A 22,497-nucleotide genomic window follows, 5' to 3' on the forward strand; every position below is an offset into this window, starting at 1 on the left:
CAGAGACAATAAATTTTCAAGTGAGTGACAGCAAAGTAAATACACATAGGGATGAGTACAGTGCTGCGTGTAGGCTCCTCGGTCTTTCTGAATACCAGTGTCCTGGGAAGGACATTGCAAAGACACCCGAGTAGCAAAGACTTCTGACTTGATGGAATTGGATTTCTCTGTGTTAACAACACATTATCTCACTTATTAACTGTACTTTCTTATCATGTAGACTCTGCGGTCCCCTTTGCCCTGGATTAGAGACTACTGAATTTGATGAAATATGGTGGTCAGACGGATATTTACAGGGAAGGGGATGGGATGTGGGAACCTGTTCAAGCTAATCTTTTCTTCGAGGTGATGTTGCTTGATAGCAAGTCTTTGAGTTCTAATGAATGTTTGCCCAGGAAATCTCTTAGTGAGACCAAGCTTCAATTTACTTTTAAAATACTTCATATTTTGCTTCTTTGTTTTTCACACAGAACAAAATTTCTGTTGTTTCCCAAGAATTTGTGTACAATTTTTCAGATTTTACTGCCTGTGAGCTGACACACAGTTTAAGACTGGAAGTTTAAAGTTACAGGAGTTCCTTGTATTTCTTTAGGCCTTTCAGCTGCTTACTGCAAGATAATAGTTATTCTTGAATGCTCATCATGGGTTAACTATAATTTTTTTCTCAGTTGACCCAAATGGAAGAAAAGCAAGTAGGTTACTAGTTAAGGTACAGGGTTGTGAGCAGTTTTCTCTGCAGTGTGCATGCATGCACAGTAGTAAAGTAGTGGAGATGCATCATTAACTACTCCCTTAAAAAGCTTGTGTTTGAACATGCTCTGGAGACCAGTTAACAAGATTGCTTTAAAAAAATAAAAGTAATTGTATTTATATAAAATTAGTCTTTTAAATCACTAAAAGATGTAGTAGGGGAAGACAATGCAGTAGTTTCAATATCCTGTTTTATGGTCATTATTGCTTCTACAAGTTAAATCAATGTCAACATAAAAAACTGTAAGAAGGATTTGTGGCTTTTTTCCCCCACCCAATATGTAAAATTCAGTCAGTATTTTGTTTTATGCAGGTTGTTTTATGGTATAGTTTTACAGTATTCAGTATAGGCACATTCGGTGTTATGTGAAATACCATTGCCACAGATGTCACACCTGGGGGTTGGACAGCTGTATGGGAGACTTCAGAACTAACCAAAGCCTCAGTGAGCAGCATGGCAAAGAGGCACTTCTACAGCTACATTGCATGGCTCTGTATTTTTTTTCTGGAAAACCTCAGGCAAAAAGATGGATCCATGAACTAGATGGGCATGTGCTTTGTTTTTGATCTGTGCGTGTGCAGCAAATCCAGTGGTTTGAGTTTCTGGGCATATGCTGACCTATGCACAAGCCAAACACTGCTGAGTTCAGTGTGTTCCTGAAGAGTCACATCTGTTATGTGCACTCCCAGGTGTCTGAAAATTTTGAACATAAGAATATTCTGGGTAGTGACACTGGCAGGCTGAAATAATTGGTGTTTTTCTTCTTTGCCTTCCATTTTCCTCTTCTCTGTCATCTTTATGAAATTTTTAACAACAGTTTGTATCCCCTGAGTAGTCAGTGAGAAATAAATTTTGTAGAAGCAGACCTTAAATATGGTACTCAATGTGGCTGTGCACCTCACGTATGTGCATTGAGGGCAACTATTATTGAAGCTAAAACAGTTACAAATGTATTCTGGAGCTATACGCTCTTTACGATGGCTTGAAACATTTTAATTTTTTATCATTCATTAGCACTAATCTTACTGAAGTGTTGTAGATGCCAGGTTTTCCATTGTGTCAAGCAGAATTTTAGATTTTGGGGCAGGAAATTGTGTATACATGGAATGTTAAAGCAAAGAAGAAAAACCATGTGGGAAATAATTCTTCACAGTATGTAATATGGAAAATATGACAAAAGTGGTATTAGACTGATTTGTGTTTCCTGACCTTTATCACCTGATGTCAACTTTGCATCCCATTTCCTGGTAGTGACAGACATAAATCCGTTATGCTGCATGGCAGTATAGCATATTGCAGGCTATTGAATGTTCATCTTTTGACTGTGGTTCATATTTTTTGCATCTCACTGATTTGACTTGTTCACAGTTGACAGTCTGATGCTACCTGGGTAATGCTTATTTGCCTTTTCCTAAACCTTCTTCTACTTAGGAAGCTCTTCCTTCACTTCCAGCCCACTCCACTTTTTGAAACTTGGATTTAACTCCTTTCATTTTTTATAATAATTTTATGCCTGCACATCTTCATACAAATGAACGGTAGCTGCTAGTTTCCCTGTATGCAGCCTTCCTTCCAAATGAGATTGCTCACTGCATACTGGCTTTGATAAAGCTCAGCACTTTGGTTTTCTGATAATGTGAAGATGTACATGCTCCAGCAGTTTATGCAACATGCTTTGTATTTGATTCTATTTAAAAACTTGACTAAATAATATTTTTTTCCACAACCATAAATTTTCATCCATACCACACTTTTTAGACTTAGGATTTAAAATTTGTCCTCAGTTTTTCTAAACTGAAAAATTAATTGTAGTTGAAATTTGTTCCTTCTGTAAATATAGCAGGGAAGAAAAAGGTCAAGATGAAGGGCAGCGGTGCTTCCTGCACTGAATGCCACAGATGTCTTGGCTTTGTCTAAGTCATGTTTAGCCACAGCTGAACAGGAGTTAATGGAGAAGCCTTTACCAGTGTTTTATTTTGATTAGTAGTTTTAGTAGAATCCTAAATGCGTCACTTAATTCTGTGCATGGCATCAGTGTTCAGAGGGCCAAAGAAATACTGTCTTAGTATATTTAAATGAAAAAGACTTTTTGATGAGAAAAAGGCATATAAAAATAATTACACTATGAAAAAGTACACTATATAGAAGATTAAGTCCACATAAAAGCAGAGAAACACCATCAAGTTAGAAAATTGCAGTAACATTTGTAAATATCTGTGAATAGGGTGATATATCTGTGTCACTATCTGTGATAGTAGACAGTACATTAGATGTCATATATCCAGTCTTTATTTTAAGGTTTGTATTTAACTGTAGAGATTTACATGTATTTATAAAAATTATTTAGCATCAGTGCTTTATATTATATTTTTTATTTATTCTGATTATTTATGGATTTTGTTCATAAATGAATATTTTTATGAATGAGATTGGATCGTGTTAGAAAAAGAAAGCAAGCTAAGGAACTCTGTTGCCAGTGACTAAAAGTAATGCCTAAAGGTAGCAATTCATTTGGAACTCAGCTAATGTGATTAAGGCATGAAAATACTTTCTCCCAAATTATCTTTTCTGCTAAGTAATAGGCATGGCCTGATTAAATAGAAAGAAGTAAGAACATCTGTACAAATTTCAGAGGTCTGCGGGGTGTAACCCTCTCTTTTATGAAAGCCTACAAAAATGCCTGGAACCCCAGTACTTTGAATACTTTTGGTACTTTTTAGTATTTTTTACTATGAAAACACCCAGTAACTATTCAATAGATGTATGTCAAAGTTGCTGTGTAAATTTTCAGTTTTACATTGTAGAATAGCCTGGTTGGTTAATTAAGTAGAATTGAGAAGCTATGCATATATAAAACTCTTTGATTTGTTCGATAGCGTAGACTTTTGTTTTAGGCAGTTAGTTCTTGAAAGTGATGTGCTGCACTTAGGTGTACTGCACTCATGGTCCAAGCCTTAAACTGCGCTCCCCTAGGCAGAGCCACTGTAGGGAGCAGCGGAGAAATGCACCTTCTGGTCCTGGTGGGGTCTGCACCCACAGCTTGCTAAGGTGAGGTCTAAGTGAATGGTGCACAGAAAAGGCACACAGGTCTGCGTGGTAAAAGAGAGTGAGTGGCTTGCTTTTGGTCTCTGGTTGAGTAAAACTGAAGAATGGTTCTTCAGAGGGCAGTGTTGGTGAGGAACACACTGGATGCCATTTAAAGAGCTTATTGATTAAAGTAGAAATAGATTGAGCCCCCTTTCCCTTTCCCTTATGGTTGATTGGAAGGAAACAGTTCAAGCTGTCTTTTGTGCCACTGGGTTTATTTTAATAGGATCAATTTTATCAATGTGAAATTGGATTCAGTTAATGGTGATGGTCTCTCAGCTGAAAGCCCATAATTGGCTATGAAAGACAGCAATTCTCTTCTGTTATGGTAAAGTATGTATAATTGATCATATTTTCTATATATTTGTACATAATTATATTATTATTCATTCTTTTAAAAAATAATTATAAACTGGAAGATAAAAGATTGTGTTGTCCCCTCGTAACTGCTTAATTAATTGGCCTCTAGCAATTTGTTCTCTAGACATCGCTGCTGCATGACTGAGGCACTGAAGCCTACTCTTTCCAATAAAACATCTGAATTAAATGAAGAATATTTGCTGCCCTTTGATTACTGCAATGAACCTATTTGCTTCTGTTTGTAGGGCACAGTAATAACTGTCACAGGGCTGCTGTTCAAATACTTCATATTTATAGATTTAAAAATAGATGCATAAGTCTCTGTAGAAAAATAATGATCAATAGAGTTAGGAAGAAGCAGAAAATCTTGTGCAAGAGAAATCATAAAGGGGGTGTTGGTGGGCTGGGGTCTCTGGTTGCTTGTTTCCTCATCATGTGTTGTATTAGATAAGGGTAAGTTTTCCCAAACCTTGTGCAAGTTTGTTATGTACAAGCATCAAACCCAGGACATTAATTTAAAGACTTTTCTATCCTACTAACTTTTCTGTCTGTTAAAGTGAGATACAAGAGCTTTCTTTTGTGAGATTTTTGTTTGAACAGATTTTTTTTGGGAAAAGAAAATAAAAAGGAATCAAAACCTGAGTTTTATGAATTTATATGGCTGAGTAATGTCAGTCACATCATGTATTTATAGCTCCTGTGTTTAAAAACTCGTATTTTCACTTGTCTTTTGTCTTACATAAATACGCAACTTGGTTGAGAATATCCATGAAATGTTTTCAGTCCTGTCGTAACTGATGGGTAAGGGAAATTACCACCTTGCTGACCTGTTTGGTCAAGCAGCTAGGTAATAGTTTTTCATCTTAAGAATATATTTACGAGTCTAAAAACTTTTTATTTATTTTCCATTTTTGTAGTTATATTTACATTCAGTAGCAGCTCCTATGGTGTATATATATAGTGGCTGGAAAGCTGCCTGGTGGAAAAGATCCTGGGAGTGCTGGTTGATGGCAGGCTGAACATGAGCCAGCGCCATGACCAAGAAGGCCAACAGCATCCTGGCCTGTATCAGAAACAGCACTTGGGTCACAACAACCCCACGCAGCGCTACAGGCTCGGGGAAGGGTGGCTGGGAAGCTGCTGGGCAGAAAAAGACGTGGGGGCACTGGCTGACAAGCAAACTGAACATGAGCCAGCGCCATGACCAGGTGGCCAAGAAGGCCAACAGCATCCTGGCCTGTATCAGAAACAGCGTGGCCAGCAGCACTAGGGCAGTGATGGTGCCCCTGTACTCGGCGCTGGTGGGGCCGTACCTCGAATCCTGTGTTCAGTATTGGGCCCTCACTGCAGGAGGGACATTGAGGTGCTGGAGGGTGTCCAGAGACGGACAATGGAGCTGGTGAAGGTCTGGAGCATGAGTCTTATAAGGAGCAGGTGGAGGGATCTGGGCTTGTTTAATGTGGAGAAAAGGCAGCTCAGGCGGGACCTTATCGCTCTCTACAGCTGCCTGACAGGGGCTGTAGGTGGCGGGGGGCGGGGGTTGGTCTCTTCTCCCAGATAACAAGTGACAGGACGAGGAGGAGGAAACGGACTCAAGTTGCACCAGGGGAGGTTTAGATTGGGTATTAGGAAAAATTTCTTCACCGAAAGGGCAGTCAAGCATTGGAACAGGCTGCCCAAGGACACGGTGGAATCGCCATCCCTGGGAGTGTTTAAAGAACACGTAGATGTGGTGCTTAGGGACATGGTGTAGTGATGGACTTGGCAGTCCTGGATTAATGGCTGGACTTGATGGTTTTAAAGATCTTTTCAAACCTAACCAGTTCTATGATTCTATTCTACATATTTTTGGTGGTGCTTTCTTCTTTGGGTATGCAGATTGTTTGGCGATATGTAGCAACATTTTGCTTGTGTTTTTTCCATTTTTTTTTTAATCAGCAGATTAGACCTAGGTTTAATTTTGAAATTTCAACTGTCTACAATGAAATCTTGGCAGATAGAAAAAAATGTACAAATTGCAAATTCTGTAAGAACCTCCTTTGAAAACTTAAAATGAAATATGGAGCTGTACTAATGAAATATGGAGCTGTTCAGCCAATTGGTGGAGCGTCTGCTGGGGTGTAAATGGGCTTGTCACATACTGTGTTTAAAAAAAAAAGGCAATGAAATATTGCTGAGTTATGTGTGAGGTTTGGGGTTTTTTTCCTGATTTTAGAGGTACTCTTTTGCATGACCGTGGCAATTTGAACCTTTAGACTTCAATTTGTGGTTGTGTCCAAGTCAGGAAATGCTGTTGAATGCATCACCATTACAACTGTGACTAATTTATGTTTCAATTTGATGAAGAGTTGTTTAATTCTAGAGTGGAAAACTTCAATGTCAGGAATTAAGACAGCCTGCTGTATCCTCTCAGTGACTAAACGATGATGAAATACATGTGGTGCACCCAGCTCAAAGCTGGGAGCACATGAGGGAAGCGTCACTGTTCCTCATAAGTATTTATTGTGAGTTTCCGCTACTGGCCACAGCTGGATATGGGACTCAGCTGGATGGACTTTCATTCTCATCCTGGCTGGTAGCACTTATGCTCCTATTGCGTAGGAAGCTGAAATGCTTCACTCGAGGCTCTGACTGCAGCCAAACATTTAAAGCATCAGCACTTGCCTTCATAGATTGAACCCACAGAGTCCTGAAAAAGCAGCAGGACACTCACTGACAAGTCTAATAATATCTTTCAGAAAACTGTCTCCAACATGCCAAATGCTATAAATACGTTGTAAATAGGAGGTTCCAACTACTCTGTCCTTTTCTTTTGGTTTTTCAAATGTCACTGTTGCTCATGAAGAGAATGAAAATGAATAAAACCACAATGAAACAAATTGCAGTTCTAGCGGAACACGTTCATCTGGGACCAGCAGGCTTGAATTTTCAAAATAGAGATACAAACAAATGATCTTTAATGAAAAACTATGTAAAAATAATGCTGTAATTTTAGACATTTTCTGTCTTCCATGAGGGGGTGGATTTTTTCTTTTTTTTTTTATTTTTTTTTAGTGTTGAAATGAGCAATTATCAGATTTGATTCAGTGTTTTAAATCCATTTGACAGTTTATGCCTGGCCCAGTTCATAGAAAACTCATGCATCATTAATATGGGATTTTCATGCACTTGGAAGAATGCATTCTGCACTCTTCCAGCAGAAAGCAGCCTCTTTAGTATGTACAATATGTTCATTAAATACCTTCCCTTGTTTATACAAGTACTCATGTCTCCATTATTCATTCAAGCAGAAACTAATACAAAATGTGGTACATCTGCTCTACCATGTAAAAGTAACTAAACAAACAAAAAAACCCCCAACAAACCCAAACCAAAAAATTTTTACTTAGGAGGTAATTCTGCTCACTTAAGAGGAATTCTGCTGGATGGTTTCTTCCACAGTTGGAATGTCATCTAATTTCTTATGGGTATCGGGTGACATTAGAGTCCTACATTTGCTTTCAAAACTGGGGGAAGGGTATTTTCTCTAATTCAAAACTGAAAATTTTTGTATAAATGCATTGGTGACACTCTCAGTGGGAGGGGTGGCTGGGATTACAGGTGGTCCATGGGCCTCACTGTGGTAACCAAGGGAAGTGCCTTGGCAGTGTTTTCTCTTGAACCAGTCCGATGCAGGTAGTGTTGATTTTATACATACAAAAAGGAAAACTTCTGTGAATTAAAACTGACAAGGTATTTGCCTAGGATCAGGAAAGCGCTGGATCTGAACGTTTGTTCCACACTGGGCAGCGGTGGCCCTTCCCTGTCACAAGGCATGTCCTGCCTGCTGGGCTCTCAGCTGTTCTCCATCTCCTCTTTCCTTCAAAAAACATTGAGAAACTGATTTCTTTTTCTAGTGTTGAATGAGAAAGTAATACTAAGCCTCCAATTTTCATGAAATAAAAATGTTTCCTGGCCCTCCCTGTTATTACTGTATTAGTTAGCGCTACTGAGAAACCTTTCCCTAATACACTGTCCACCCAAATATGCTTTTTATTAAAGTAGTGACAGCTGGTTTCATACTCAGAAAAACAATGGAATATAATTTTGCAGATGTTCTTATAAGGTTTGAAGATGAGGACTTTGATCTTTCAGCACAGTTATAGAAAGATGGCTGCGTTTTAGAGGAACAATTCTCCATACAGGTTTTAGGAGGTAGCATCCTGGCCTCTGTGTGCAGCCTGTGTGCTGGAAAGATCTGAAAAGGTCTGAGTGATTTGGAAATCAGAGCCGATTCCTTGACGCTGGGGAAAGCATTGTCATTCCCAGGGAGCCAATTTGTGAGGGCATTGCATACCAAAGGATGCAGGGATCATGTGCAGCTAGATATGCGTCCAGCCTCTCACCAAAAGACTCCTACGCTTGATAAAGCATGTTTGCTGCAAGTATAAGGCGATGTAAGATCCTTCTTGATGAAGCAGACAGTTCCTTGCATTAACCCGTGCTGTGGCAATTGCTATAAGCATTTAGATAAACTGTTAAAGTCTTACAGTATCTTTGAGCAATGATTTATTTTTTTCTTTTTAGGAGATGTAATCAGGTGAATTGAGAAACGCATTGTGTAATGCAACTTTAAAGTAGCACTCCACTTTGCCATTCCAATATGTATATCTGCTGTCAACAGTTTATTTTTTTAATGTGTGTTTCTTAAAAGTTTGGATTTCTTCTAAATCCTGGTACTTTAATAAAGACTGTAGATGAAATATAATCCTCATCTATTCATAACCAGTCAAAAATAAACAATTTTTTCAAGCCATTAGACCATGCAGAGGAAAAGTTCATGAACCAATCATTTGGAGCTTTTGGCAGACCATACGGAACTTTTCTAACAGCTATTTATAAGGTTCTAATGTGTTTATTTTCACAATAAATCTGACTTATTGCTGAATGTGTTGGTTTCATAGTAAAATAAACACTGAAGATGACAAATATAACCTTTTGTAAAGTCTTCTGAAAGCTGAAGACTTAATTTAATAAATGTGATGTTCTCTATATTGCCTGGGAAATGCATGCCAACTCTGAGAAAAAAGGAAAAAAAAGCAACAGCCTGAACCCTTGCATTAAATTACAAAATCAATTGTCACCAAGTTTACGTTATAGCTGAGCCATTTGGCCTCTGAAAAGTATTAATAATTGACAGATTGATAGATATAAGAACTAAGAAGGGATAAGTGAGGGAAGAGATGTACCTCAGTACTGCTGTTGAAGGGCTATGTGGAAGAAATGCTGTGTCTTTATAAATACACAAACCTAATTTCATTTAGAGATTGTTTAAATTTGGTTAGCTTGATTCTGTAATTTACCAACAAAGCCACGTGTACTTAAGCAATTTTGAAGTGCTCAAAAAGCATTTGCATTATGGCTTTTACTGGTTTAATTAGAATAATTTAAATCATCATGCTGTAAACCAGAGTGTTTGTGCACTTTCTCCAATATTTTGCCCCTTGCCAGTGCTAGATGAGCATCCTACTCCACTGCAGTTAGTGGCTCTGTTACCCACGTTGTTGAGTCAGGATTTCAGCTCAGATGTATGACAAGATTATCAAATCTTCAGAAAAGGCAATTACTTTTTAAATAATAAAAAAAAACCATGCAAGAAACTTTTTCTTTTTATAATATGTCCTCAGAAATACTGTCTGATGTGTATGTGAATGTTCTCATTACGCATATCTTTCCTAGTTCTTTTAGTGAGTCCTACTAAGCTCTTGACCTCAATGATATATTTTGGTAATGACACTGTAGGTTAATTACATATTGTGTTAGAGTACTTCCTTCTGTCAGCTCTAAATATATTGCTTTTGAACTTCATTAGATACTCCCTTGTTCTTGTCATATTAAAATGTATCACTACCAACCATCAAATAGACTTTTGTGTTGGATTCAATATTTTATTTGTCTGTTGCTAAACAGACTTCATCTTTGCTTCTTCACGGTAAAGTCCCTTCAAACTTCAAGTGAATACTTTAGGTTCCACATAATGAAAAAATTGCTTTATGTAAGCTTTATTGTGCTTCTAGTATGTCCAATTGCATGAGTGGGAAATGAACTTGGCTATGATTTGGTGTAACACTGAGCATCCAGTGTCAGAGAGGCTGCTTTATATAACATAGCATTATTTCAATATATCATTTATTTTCAAAAGAACTTGAATCATGGCCATAGAATGTGCTTTATGTGCACGCTTTGTTCTCAGATAGAAGCCTGCAGGATCTCAAACAATTAAAAAGAAGTTGTCATTCCAGTTGCTGAAACGCCAGTGCTTTGGGGATAGTTTTGGAACAGTTCCAAGGGACATGCCTGGGAGGGTGGACCTGGATAGCAGATTGTTTTTAAGAAAACATCCTTCTTCTGAGTGATTTTATGTAAAAGAAGAAAGAGACCATTGAAATCCATTAAAAATGCTTTGTATTTTTGGAAATGTTTTTTAAAGTTTAGAAAAAATGGACCAGCTGGACTAAAGATTTTATACATTATACAGTAAGTTATCTGTTTTCTGGGTGACACTGTGGACATTTATAAATGCCAAAAATGTTGGTCTATGCCAGATTGGTTGGTGGGTTTTTTTGGTTTTTTTTTAGGGTGGGGGTTGTGGGGTTGGTTTTGTTTTGGGTTATTGTTTGGTTGTTTTTTGTTTTTTGTTTTTTTGTTTTTTTTTTTTTTCCCCAGAAATGGGACAGGCTTTTTCTGCTACTGGGAAGGCTGCAAATTTCTGATATTTCCTTCAATAATTACTGTCTTGTGGAGCTTTTATGAATATTTTGTCTTTCCAGTGAATTGTTTAAGCTGTATTTGATTAGTTCAAAAGAAAAAAGGTTATAACAATAAACATGGTCATCACATTCCATGTTTTTCTGAAAGTAATTAAGACTTTACTGGCAAGAGTTCACGCTGTGGTAGCCTATAAATCTTATGCAGATCTTTAAATACTGGTGTCACAAAAACATTAGCTAAGTTGAACCGAACAGATTGGTTGGGAAGGAGCTTTTTAGTAGAGTCAGTATCATGAAGAGTCTGTGCCCAGGGAAACAGTTATAGAATTAACTTAAAATGAACACTCCCCAGCTTCAGAGCAATCTGGGGCAATTTATTTTGTTTAAATCATGTTTTATTTAAGTTTTATTTCAACTGATACTTTGTATTTCTGTTGCATTTGAACTAAGTTGTAAGACAAGATTTTACTTCATTCTGGTCTCTCAGGGGTCAGTGACAAAACGCCAGTGGATTTTATTCTGATCTCTTTAGGGCAGGCAATATAACATCTGTGGCTGATCCTGCAAACAATTGTATATGGGTGAGCTTATGTCCAGTCATTCTATATGTATACAAATTGGGAAAAAATGTGTTTGCACAGCACAAAAGAGCTCCAGCCGTGACTGGGACCTTCTGGAGTCTTCTGTAAGATAAATATAAAATATATTATTCTTGTTGGTGGTGCTGTTCCTGGAAAAAAGTCGTTCAGTAAAAAGTATACAAAGTGCAAGAATAGTTCTAGGTAAAATCTTACTGGTGCAGCTGCTGAAATTATTCTGGACATCAGCCTCTGTATTTTATCTAATATGTAAAAGGCCAGATCTGTCGGCTTAGTAGAATGTAGCAATGCTTAGTCATGCATAGCCCTGTGATTTTAGGTGGCTAACTTGTACAAGACTAGTACTACCCCAACCTGTTAGTAAATCTAGAGTAACAGCTTACTCCAAATGCCAACAAAAGTTTCTAAATGAATTGCAGTACTATACCCCTGAAAAAGACCCACATGTAAGCTACAATCAAATTACAAAGGTAGAAAATAAATGACAGGTAGAAATGTGTTATTTCTAATATCTTGCCATGACACAATTTAGATCATCCACTGAAATGCATGCACAGTTCAGTTCATACTTAAAATCTACTGTTGTATGGAAATAACTTTAATTACTAATTCTGTTGCTCTCTGCACTTGTAGGTAGTATGTCAGGGAATTATTTTAAATTTGTATCACCTATGTAATTTTGTTTTGGATCAATCACCCCTATGTTACATACAGTCGTTCTAACTTTGAATCTATTTAGCTCTACTCTACACGAGAGGAGCTCTCGTTTAAAACAGAACAAAAAAGAAGAACCTCACCTAGCTGTCAATGTTTTCAACACTCACAATTTTTTAATAGCTGCAGTCACCAACTTGGCACTTAAATAAAGTAATAAAACTAAATGACTTAAAGCAATAAAATGAATACTTAAATACACCGTAAATCTTATTTCATACATAATAAACAAGTGTGTTGTCATCATCAGTTATGGAGGAATACGTACATGGTGCAACTAAAACTGCTAAATTTGTCTGATGATGATGTGTTGTGCTGAATTTTAACTTGTAAATTTTGACTTTTTAATCTACAAAATATTTTTGAAGACTGCACACAAATATTTCCATTATCACTTTCACGTTAACTGTACATGTTTTGATATAGCATTTACATTTTAATTTCTTGAAAAAAATGTAGTATATTGTAAGTTACCAGAAATTGTGCAGGATACTGTCAATATAATGTTAAAATAATATGGAACTTGCATTTGAGGTTATTATGTTATTAACACACATTTATAAATACACCTTTTTTTATTTTTAGAAAATGGGGGGGATATTTTGTTTTGAGGCTTCCAGTTCAAGAAAAAAATAAGCCTCTCATTTTGTGGTTCTGTATGTTCAGTAATACATGCATGTGCTTTTTATTCTGCTGACAATTTCAGAGTCAAACTATTAACATACCTTTCTTGAGCTGAAAAAAACTTATTTTCAAAGTAAGTTAAGCAGTCTTAACTGATTTTCATATTTTTGTTATTGTGTGAGTTTCATTTCTTTTAAATTTAGAATGGTTGAAATAATGTGTAATGTTTATTTCGTCATACACAATTTGGCAGGAATGTGGTGGTCTAGTTAGTTTCATGAAGTCAAGATCAGCCTCTGAGCTTCTCTCCCTCATGCGTGTACGTGCTCAAAAAAGAGACAAGGGAGTGAAGAAATCCAGGCCTATACATTTGCCTGCATATAGCTCTAGTCAAATCAAGAGGCTGCTGAACAAATTGTATGACAGCATTGTTCTCTTTTTAGGACAGTTCTCCCATTAATGAGTCTACTTCCAAACAACGGCAACATTTTTTTCTTTTTTAATTGTGTTTTTAATCTGTTTCTGTAGGTAAAAGCATAATTACTTCAGCATTGTATTTGATTTGCACACAATTCTTTGCAATTGGCATTTTAAAAGAAAATTATCTTTATTTTCTTGATGTGAAAAATATTATATATTGATGGATGAGCATGTAATCTGTGTGAAAAATGTTTTGTTAAATCATTAACACTAGGTTGTTTGTCTGTTGGATCAACGACCTTTTGATGGCAACAGAGGTTTCACTGTGATAGATTTTAATATTCTTCTTTTCCCATTAGGACAGGGAGCAACAGTTTTAAAGCAGCCTCTGTTTCACTTTGATATGAATAGATAAATTGTCAAAGCTGCCAACAAGAATGCTTTCGTATTACAGGGTGTGTTGTAAGCAACACTGCATGCAGTGTTCTTGCTGGTAAACACAAGCAGTGTGCATTTAGTGGTGCAGCTCAGTTCTCGTCCTTCAGCTGAATTTAATGAGCTGAACACTGTGATGAGATTTTGGAGAACTGGGTTAGTGTGTGCCGAGTGGGAGACAGATATGGGATGACTTTTTTCTGAGTTGCCCTTTCCCACCACTTATCAGCAGAGGGGAAGGGATAAGAGTGGAATATGTGCACAGTGTATAATGTTCCACAGGAAAACACTGTTCTCCAGCATTAACCCTTTTTAAAATTCCTATATTGGAAAGGAAATGCAAAATCTTATTTAGCTGTATGCTCCACGTCTTTTTTGAAATTAAAAAGGATGATTGGTTTTCAAAGTATTGCCTGCAGTGTTTCTTAGGGGTATTGCACTTTGCCATTACTTCTTAGAGATTTGAGCTGCAATCCCCAATGTGCACCTCAGCTCTCCACTTTGGAAGGGAGCATGTGTCACATTAATTATGCTCTTTGCTCTGGGTTGCTTCTGCTGTCTTGTCTGGTCTTTGCTTGCTGGATTGAAAAGAAAGTTGATTCTGGTCTTGGCCTATTTCGAAGCCATCTGAAAACAGCTGAAAACAAACTAAACCCCAGCCAAATGGGTAGTACATAATACATATAGTCCTTAAACAGAAAATTTAGCAGCTTGCTAGCTGAGGAAGTCACTAAGGCTCCCATCATCCATAAGATATAGTAGGCTTAGTGGTTCTCAGCACTGTCATGCGTAACACAGATATTTAGCTTTCAAAATGTAATTCTCATCTATTCTTTGGAGGCCTGAGCTCTTTATCCAGTGGATGGGGAGAGTCAGCTGTGTAAGAGAATCCAGCCAGCCACCATGCTGAAGGACTAAACAGGCCCCAAGTGCTGAGGGAAATGCTGAAGCCTGATGACTCTTTCCTGTGCAGCCCTAAGCTGGAATACTTTGTGGGACAGGGATTTGCAAGCTAATAATTCTTCTGAAGCCATTCTTCTTCACAGGCGTAACTGACTCCATATTTTTTTTGGTAACCTGGTCATTGTGCTTTTGTTCTTTCTATACTAGCCTGCTGGCTGGAGGATCTGCTTCGGAAGAGGACTCAGGTTCAGCTTAAGCACATTTCACATTTGCTACCTCTTTGGGAAAGGCCTTAACCAGAATGTAGGTCTTGCTGAAGTGGACCTGTGCGAATATGCAGTCAAGAGTTTAAGATTTATGGGACCAGAAAGAAAAAAAAAAACCAGAAGTGGTCAAGTGTCACGGGTATTTTATTCACAAGGAGAAAATGGGTTTTGCTGTAAACATTCATTTGATAAAATACAGTAATACTGTTTTAGGGAACAGAGACCCCTGTCTGTTTCTTCAGCTCCTGTGTGTTTTAAATGTAGGTATGCATCCCTTCTGGGCGAGGACGATGCTGGAAACAGTCTTTCACTTTCCCAGCTCCAGTCACTAGGTTGTCGTAGAAAAGATGGATGACAACACTTCCTCACCGCTTGGCCGTTCTCCAGGATGCTGGGCTGTGCTTTCTTTTTGTGGCTTTGCCGAGTGCATTCCTTTAGCCTGCCTGGCCCCACAGAGAGCCAGGGTGTGGGCAGGTCTTGTCTGCAAATCCCGAAAGAGCTTTTGTAGGAGACCAGCTCCAAGGTGTGCAGCACATGTGGCACCACTTCTGTGCTTCGGGAACTTGGCAAGTGATGACTGAGGCACCTGCAGCCATTGGGACGTGTAGGAGGTGGGGGGGGGGGGGGGGGGGCTGTAAATTGCACTCTGGGACTTAGTACCTATGTTCCGCTTAACTTTCACTTTAGTCAGCCTAAGAGCTTTTTTGGACCTGGGCCAACACTTTTCCAGTTGTGCTTCGAGTGGCCTGGTACATATAACTGTGGCTCTGCTTTTGATATGCTTTGAGTATTTAAAAGTGTTGAAAATTATTTCTGCCATTCAGGTCAACTGATTTGAAGAAAAGATTAGCTGGTCTTGCTTTTTATTTCAGAAATGTCTGTGCTCTCCTGTTTGTGAATACTTTATGTGATTTGACTAGCTGTGTCCCAGTATTCTTTTCTGGTAGTGCTTGCATAAATATAATAGATTTTTTTAAAATATTGGCTAAATGAAAATAACCTACAAAAGGAAGACTTCCCAAAGAACAACATGTGTGTTATTTATTGAGCTCTCTGGCAACTGTTGCTGATCTGTTGAGCTATTTTCAGAGTTCTCAGGAAAAGGATGAATTCAAAACTTGGTATTGACCTTAGAAAAGTCAGTGTGACCTGTTCCCTGATAAACCAGTTTCACATTAGAGCATCTGTTAGGGAGATTCACAGTCATCTTTTAATAAAAATGTCAGATTCTGCTAGTTCACAAGTAGATATAGTGAACTTTAATTCACAGTTACCTGGAACTGAAATCAGTATGAAGCACAGGGTTATTAGTTGGGTTTCAGCTGAGAAGGTTTGAGATTGCTTGCAACAAAAATGGCAACTTAGGAAATACTAGTTTGAAACAGCATTGTTTCACTATTAAATAAATCTCTCCTAAAGGAAGAAATATTTTAGTGATTTTGCATAACAGGGAGACATGGCAGGGTCTCAGGTCAGATTTGGTTTTCTTGACAAGTGAAGTAGCTGTTGAGGAGAGACGCTTTTGCAAACGACCAGTTGTGAAGTTTAGGTACTGTGATGCAAACTGCATACTAAATGGTAAATGTCATATCAAATAGAAGAATATAATTTTGCAATTAAATCAACATAAAATAGTAAATGTTAAGTCCTTTCTAAATTTTCCACAAATGGATCTTGTTCGGTTGGTCATATTATATGAGACTTTGAAAGAATAAGAAAAATGTAGTCCTATTGATATATGGTAATATAAACTTGGTTTATGAACGACTAGTAAAGCCTCGTCTATGAAAGTTTCCTTCATGAAGAGATGCAGGAGGCATTTGGAATACGAGATGCAATTTGACTTGATCAGTACTTGAATAATTATTTAAATTAGATGTAGTATGTAATTGAAATACTTGGAAGCTTTCTCCATGCCATCATATTTTACTGGTGCAACGGTCATTATCTTTGTGCTACTTATGTCTCTGATACAATCAAGACATTTTTACCTTTATATTACATTAATTGTCCTAGTATCTAAACAGTTCATATCAGGACTAAAGTAAAGATTAAGATTATTAGATTTTTTTAGTAGGAATGATTGCAAGTGATGGTCATAATCCACAATTCAATAATTCATTTTGCTGGATAAAAATCCTAAGAAGCTATTTTTTAAATTTTTGGCTAAAAAGCATTTAGATCACAGTCTAGTACTGGTGTTTTATGAGTAGGTACTGGATTCATCACTTTTTAAAAGGGCAAAACATACTGCATGTATCTTTTAAGGTGTAAAAGATAAATATGTTTCAAAGTGGGAGGAATGAATATAAGACATATTTTTATTAAATATAATCCCAGGTAAATATTTTAATGGAAAAACATCTTCAAGATCATTACAGTTGTATGAATACAAAATGTGCAGAACGTGACAAAAGCCAGGAATTACTGCTTGAAACTCAGTGGATAGCAATATAAGAAAAGGGAAAGAAATACAGGGAAAATCACTGGTGGTTAAAAGTGTGTGAATTGTTCAGAAACAGAGTAAAAGAAAGTTGTATTTGACAACCGCAGGCAGAAATGACAGGTTATAATTTGCAGATCACTTTTGCTGTCAAGTTAGAATGAAAAGGATCTTTCCTGTGTTGTCAGTCAGGACAAAGCACCTCTACAACTAATACAGTACCAGTTTCTCAGGATCAGCTGTAGAATAAGAATATTGTCAACAGGAATACAGACTCCTGACTTGGAATAGTCTAATAGTCTACTAATTTAGTTACGTTTATTAGATGTAAGAGTTGTTATTTTAGAGAAATATTTTGTACACTTCTTAAAATGCAGGTGTGTAAAAACACTTCGTAGTGTTTTGTAGGAATTTTGCCTGGACACTTGCTGTTAAGTCATCATTTTCTTGCAATATAAATTGTTCTTGTATTGTTGAACAAACTGGTTGATTAGACACTAAGATTTTTGCTATAGCATAGTCATGAATAGATCTATCAGAGCATTCCACATTAGAAAAATTATGTAAGGTGTCCTATAAAAAAAAAGTCTATATTAGTAGTCATAAATGACAGGATTATAACATAAACTAACTCTTAAAGTTAGTTTATAAGCTATTTAAATAATGAACAATTCCTTTATTTTTTTTTTTTAATTTATGTAACATGAGGTTTAGCTGTATTTCAGAAAGTCACTTAATTGAATTTATGAGCATCTAGGCTCCTGTTTCCCATTAGAACCACAAATACTTCAGTTAGTCTGATGTGCAGTCAGCCAAGGTCAACCCACCACAATGATACACTTGCTCATCTGACGTTTTATGTAGTGATGTCATTAAGATAACAGATGATTTGTGTCAGATGCTGTCATCCTTTAAGAAGATGTATCAAGTGCAGATTTATAAATACAAGTGGTAAAATAGCCACCATAAAGCACCTTTGCTGCCACCAAGTTTCTTCTTCAATACTTCCAGCTCTACCAGCACTGGAAACTATTAACAGTTTTTTCGGTAGGGAAATATTTGGATTAGGATTTATCATATATGGGCATGATTCTGAGCTTTAAAGTGAGATATCCATTGCTGATCAATCTCCTGTCTGTACGCTTTTATTCTCAGTATAGCGTATGCACTTTACTGAGAAATACATTCTTTAATTCATTTCCACAACTAACTGAAAATAAAATAACCCGTTAGGAAACCAGCATGGCACAGCTGGCTAGTGGAGAAATTGGGCTGTGGCTCTCCAAAGCACTCTCTCAAAAGTGGGCTTTTCTGCCCCTTCATGCCTGACTGAACTTTTGGTGAATAAACTGAATTATTTGTCAGAGAGAATAGCTGGGTCCCTGGCCTTCCACAGGAAGACTGGGGAAACACAGCACTGTTCCTGAGAGGCTGAGGGAGAGGCCATCTGAAGAAGGTGCAATAAGAGATGCCATGAAGATACGGTTGAAAAGACAAGCTGGGAAAAGTTTTATTACTCTGTGTGGTGAGAAGGACAGAAAAAGAAGTGATAAGTAACTGAACAAAACATACTAACAGCCTTCAGCAATAATTATCTCCAACAATAATATGCATCCTTCTTTCCTCGCACTGGTTTTTTGTGCATCCCTTCCTGTTTTCTCCATTTTATGGTATACTTTCAGGGTTTGAAGACCTGTGGGCATTCCTGTGTTCCTGTGGCCCCCGCTACTACTGTGTATTATTATGGCTGTGTTGATTTTTGCTGTTTTTCTTTTTTTAATAATCTTTGTATATTCTAGAGCTGAATAACTGAGACATTTATATAAAATAAAAGATTAAAACCCTGTAATTTTGTCTGAAACACTAGGAAAAAAACAACACAGAATGGAAATAATTGAAAAAGAAGATTTTAAGTGAGACCCACAGGGACAAGTTGTAAAGTATATGCCAAAATCTTAATATTTATAATAGGAGAGGTTTTGCCTTGAAATTGGTATCAGTCTGGCACTTCTGAGGTAGAAGGAATAGAATTTGTTAGTTTGTTTACAATAATTTTTACTTGAAAATCTCACAACATATATATTGTATGGCATAAAAAGTACATGGTGATGAGCTTAAAGAATGTGTAGAAATTGTATATTCATATAGATCCTCTGGGCTCCTTACTTTTCAGCCTTCTGGTTTGCTCCATCATTCATCCGTATTTCATATGAAATTTTAGCAAGAAGTATTTTAAAATTTCTGGCAAATACCCTTGGGAAAAGTATAAATATAAAAACTGTGCAGTGCAAATACTTAAGGAAATTCTTCAGAGCAGTTGAAGACAATACTTGTTAACCCTGATTTCTGCAGGAGAAGACAGTTCTGCCTGCCTTCTTATTGGCACATGTGGTTGGTTTTTAAATTACTTACATTTGTCTAAGTTATTACCAAAACCCCAGTTTATATAAAACAGAGGCTTCTGGGGAAGGATTCCCAGACCAGTCTTTCAGAAAAATTTAATTCCTCTGAGATAAACTGCTTATAGACAGTTCTCTCCTGTTATCCTTAAACCATTTCTTACTGACAGTTTAAATTGGCAGGTTTTTATGTAATTAATGCTCCCTCCAACATTGGATGAATTAAATGTTCAAATGGTCTCTGTTTTTAATCCCACCCCTGCCCCAGAAAAGGCTTCCTAATCTAGGCAATGCTGGAATGTATCCAGGCATTGCTGTATTCCCGGGGAAATAGGCAGAAAGGCTCTGAGTGTACGTGTTCCTGGAGGTGGGTGAAGGTTATGGCAGTCTTGTTCTGTCCATCTCCCATCACAAGCTAAATGATGACTGTAGGTCCCTCGGGATGCAGTATATAATCAGCGACTATGTTCTTTGTGATATTGTTAATTAAGATTCTTTTTTTAATGAAATTGCATAGAAATACTAAGCAGGCAGAAAGGTGGAGTCCCTCCTTGACATTTCATAATTGAATCACCTTGTTTTTAGAAGTGTTCTACTTCTGTCTTACGAAAACACTATGATAAAATAAACATTATATGAAAGACGATTCATATTTTATTGATATACACTGCATAGTAAACTATTATTGTGGCTCAAAACTACTCTAAGCTAATCTGTAAGCCATCTGCAGGTACTTCTCTTTTGCTTACAGCTCAGGATGGAATTCTTTCTTTTTTTCTTTTGGGTGTTTTGAGCCACAGGAGAAAGTATTTCTCTGAAATTTAAATCTAAATTCAATTAAGAATTGCTTGTATTTTTCCAAGTCAATATTGCTTAGTAACAGAAAAAGAATCAAATGTTTCCTTTTAAAAAAAACCGAAGCTACTGAAAAGTACATGATACAATGGTTTTATGTTTTTTATAGCTAAAACCCCATACTTTCATTACCCTGGTACTCTGGTAATCTCCCTGTTTTATTATGGAAAAATAATTCAGATGCACTTCTGAAAATACTGGCTCAATTTCCATTATTTCATTTTCAAGATTGTAATTATGCTGTTAAACTGGTGGGCCAGAGTTTGAAATTTGGCCTAAGAATATTGGACACACGTTGCTGGAAATCTGTAACAGGCAAATAACTTCAGTCTTAGAATGTGGAATAACAATTTCTACACTCAAGTTTAAACCTTTCTCAGTAGAAAGTGCTTTTTTTTCACTTTCTAAGTGTCTGTCTTACATTTTGTTTTGCCTGTGTACTTCATATAAAAAAATAATAATAAAAAAGTTGAGGATACTTTGTTCCTTACTTTTCCACTTTCTTTGCAAACAGTTTTCTCACAGGTTGGAATTCAGCTCAGAACTGATTTTTCTTCTTCTTCTTCTTCTCCCAATGATTAGCCTTTTTTTTTCAAAAGGAGTGGAAAACATGTCAAGCAACCTAACCCATGCTGAACTGCCTTCTAGGCATGAACACATGCAGAAGTCCCAATGCGTGTAGAAATTAAGGAAGCCTCTGGCTCTTTTCAGCCACCAAAAGTTTCTGTGCTCGTCATGTCTCTACATAGTCGTGGATAGACACAAGCTCCGCTGTCGTAACCAACATAACGCCAAATCTATCACTGCATACCAGGGCACAGTTGCCAACACTCATGGAGGTATTTTCTGCTGGCCCTGCGGAGCTGCCTGCAAAGCTGTGGGCACGGAAATACACTGTATGTCCTTCCCTCGGCATTTTTTGCTTTGGACGTTTCAGTCTTGTTTTAGCCCCATGGAACTGGTCCACGGGTCTCCTGCTGGGCAGCACAGCAACTCTGTCTTGACTCCCCAGGTTTTCACGGCCAAGCATGTGCTTTTGCACCTACACAGCCAAGAACTTTCAGACCTAATGTGACCCTACCATATATCTCTGTATTTGTGCAATTTCCCAGGAAAAGAAAACATACATAGGAACTGTTGTGTATGTTTGGAATTTGAATATTTTGCTGAGTTTTTTCTTCTTGAAAACAGGCCAAAGAAAAAGAATCTGGAAAACACAGGCGATTTTGCTTTGTTAGAAAATGCATTTAATTTTGAGCTATAAATAACAAAATTCTAAAGTAAAATCAGGTGCCAAACGTCTTTACGTCCTCATCCCAGATTCTGATTTTTGAAACTATATTTAGAGTGCAACTAGAGTTTATACCACCTAAATTAATCTTTTTAACTGTTATTTTCTAATATATATATGTAGAAAAATGTATTAACCAAAAATCTGCAGCAGAAGCCTGTCCTGCTTTACCCAGCTTTTCCTTATTTGACATAATGCTCCGTCAATTAAAATACTCTGATCCTTATATTCTTGATCTATGATTATTCCCATTAAAATGAAATACACTGTAACATTCTGTGAGATACTGTGAGCAAGCAAACTGCCGTAAAGCCTGTATCTGTTTTGTTTCAGCTGCCATTATTGGCACTTTGTTTAACATTTTTAGGCATGTTCCTAAACAATGAATAATTGCCAAATTACCACAGCACATTTGACATGAATGAGTCATCATCCTTAAATTAAAAACAAAAATGTGATGACCTTTCTGTTGTTCTAGATCTCATTATTGCCATCAAGTGACTGGTTTGAAACTTTTGATCATTCATTAGTACCTTGAACAGGCAGCAGTTACTTTTTTTTTTGTCCGGTCCTTACAGTCTATTGTTTTAAGTAATCCAAC

General features: G+C 37.1%; 1 protein-coding gene across 2 annotated transcripts in view; it reads left to right on the top strand.

The window, feature by feature from the left end:
• The window catches only part of LOC121094010 (adhesion G protein-coupled receptor A3-like), a 277,788-nt gene that overhangs the window by 66,409 nt on the left and 188,882 nt on the right, over positions 1-22,497 (top strand). The window contains exon 1 of one of the 2 annotated variants that reach the window (XM_040607077.1): positions 10,655-10,714. The exons of the other annotated variant lie outside the window; for it this stretch is intronic. The gene's annotated coding sequence lies outside the window, so the exon portion shown is untranslated. Of the gene's footprint in view, positions 1-10,654; positions 10,715-22,497 lie in introns of those variants that run through there. 2 annotated transcript variants of the gene reach the window in all.

This window comes from Falco naumanni, chromosome 9 (assembly GCF_017639655.2).
Source record: "Falco naumanni isolate bFalNau1 chromosome 9, bFalNau1.pat, whole genome shotgun sequence".
Lineage (NCBI taxonomy): Eukaryota > Metazoa > Chordata > Aves > Falconiformes > Falconidae > Falco > Falco naumanni.